The following is a 2,652-nucleotide window of genomic DNA, read 5'->3' as shown; positions in this document are numbered from 1 at the left end:
TAGGACTTCCAGTTTTCATACCTTGCCAAGAGTTTTATTATCTATTTAATTTAATACAATTTACTTTCTTGCCATTTACTATTCTCTCTTTTTATCTTATACATTAAAACCCCCCCAATTTACAAACTCATAACCAATAATAAGAACACCTCCCTGCAATTCCTTGAGAAGACGACCCGAGGTTTAAATACTTCGGTTATCAATTTATTTAGGGGTTTGTTACTTGTGACAACCAAAACGTTTGTAAGAAAGGTTGATTGCTTGGTTTAGTAATTATACTTGCAACGAGAGTTTACTATAACTTCTAAACCATCAATTTTCAGTTCTTTCAATGGTCATGCACTAGAAACAGATAATAAGATAAAATACATGGAAAACAAAAAAATAACATAGGCAACAGGGGATTAAGGGAATGGGTCTACCTTAGTGACGGCGGCTACCGCTTCCTTTAGAGAATCCAATGGAGCGCTTGATTTCTTCTATGTCATGCCCTTGTCTTTGTTGCTCTTCCCTCATGGTTCTTTGAGCTTCTCTTATTTCATGGAGGATAGTGGCGTGGTCTTGATGTCCCACCCTCAGTTGCTCCACATTTGTGCTTAGCTCCCTGATGCACCACTATTTCGTGGTACATTTTAGGCTGAATTGAGTGGATTTTATCCACTATGCTCACACTTATGCATAGAATTCGTATGTTTTACATTTTCCTTCCCAATTTTGTGATATGGTTGAAAACATGCTTCTTTGGCCTTAAATTTACTAATTTTTAATCCTCTCTTATTACCATTCGATGCCATGATATGTGTGTTAAGTGATTTCAGGTTTTCTAGGGCAGGAATTGCTTAGAGGATGGAAAAGAAGCATGCAAAAGTGGAAGGAACATAAGAAATTGAAGTTTGGAGAAGCTGGCATCGACGCGCACGCGTGGACGACGCGTACGCGTGACCAAGATTTTGTCAAGCGACGCGTACACATGGGCGATGCGTACGCGTGACAGAGCGTCACGTGCTAAATTTACAGAAAATGCTGGGGGCGATTTTGGCTGCTTTTGGCCCAGTTTCAATCCCGAAAGTGAAGCTTAGAGGCTGCAGAATGGAGTTGGATGGGAGATTCAATCATTCATTCAACAATTCATTCACATTAGTTAGGTTTAGATGTAGTTTTCTAGAGAGGGAGGCTCTCTCCTCTCTCTAGGTTCTAGAGTTTTTACTTTTATTCTTCTCAAATTTAGAATTCTACCTTGCCTTAATTTAGTTTCCTTCTACTTTTATTTGTTCTAGTACTTTAGTTTTTTCATCTTCTCTTGTTGATTTATTTATTCTCCAATTTAGTTTATGAACTCTTCATGTTAGATTCAATTTCCTTTTTAATGCAATTTGAAGTATTTCATGGTTATTGCTTCTTTCTTCATTTATTGTTGATTCCTTGCAATTGGTTGTTTATATTTTATTATCTCTTCTTAATTTTCCATGCTTTTATTTTGTGCCTACCAAGTGTTTGATAAAATGTTTGGTTGGATTTTAAATTAGCTTTTTGTATTCTTAGCTTGTATTGAGTAATTTGGAGACTCTTGAATTGTCAAAGTCTCTTGTTGGTTGGTGATTGAAAGTTGCTAGTTGGCTTGAACTTCACTAACTCTAGTCTTTGATTAGGACTTGTGAACTCAAGTTAATTTACTCAAATTGACTTTCCTTCAATTGTTAGAGGTTAACTAAGTGAGTGCAATTTGCAATTACCATCACAATTGACATTGATAATGACGATAGGAATTCCGATTCTCAACCTTTGCTAGGACCTTTCTTAGTTGTTAATTATTTTCTTGTTATTTACATTCCTTGCTTATTAAACTCAAAACCCAAAAATATACATTTCCATAACCAATAATAACTACACTTCCCTGCAATTCCTTGAGAGACGACCCGAGGTTTAAATACTTCGGTTTATTTTTCTTGGGTTTGCTTTAGTGACAAACAAATTAAATGTTGATTGAAGTTTAATTGTCGGTTTAGACTATACTTGCAACGCGAATTTTTTTTGTAAAAATCTCTACCGACATTTTTCCTCCGTCAAATTTTTGGCGCCGTTGTTGGGGAATTGCAAATGTGTGTCTTATTTTTGGTTATTGTGAATATTGTGAATAATTTTGCTTTTTCATTTCTTTGTTAGTTGTTTCTAGTTTTAGGAGTTTATTTTCATTATTTCTTATTAGTTTTTGTTTTTATTTTCTCTTGTTAATATGAATTCTCACCCCTTTGGCTATGAGTTTGGTTTAAATTATGTTTTAGGAAGTGGAGATTACAGTGAAGGCTTGCATCAAGGATGGAACAATCAAAGATGGGAGGAGTCACAAGGATTTGATCAACCCTCTTGGCGACAACCACCTCCAACTTACTATGAGCAAGAGTCATTCCAAGGTGCATATCAATCTAATAGCTATGATGGACCCCCTTGTAGTTACCAATAAGCCCCACCATATGCCTATGAACCTCCTCCTCAACATAGCTTTGAACCACCATACTCACAAGCCACCTTCCACCAAACACTTCCTTATGACCCTAACCCTTATCCACCATACCAACCACCTTATGAACCATATGAGCCATACATAGAGCCACCCCAATTCCAAACCAATTACTCCCAAGGACCACCATCTCC

The sequence above is a fragment of the Arachis ipaensis genome, chromosome B10 (assembly GCF_059453495.1).
Source record: "Arachis ipaensis isolate K30076 ecotype BB chromosome B10, ASM5945349v1, whole genome shotgun sequence".
In the NCBI taxonomy this organism is placed as follows: domain Eukaryota; kingdom Viridiplantae; phylum Streptophyta; class Magnoliopsida; order Fabales; family Fabaceae; genus Arachis; species Arachis ipaensis.
Note: the sequence above shows the minus strand (reverse complement) of the source record.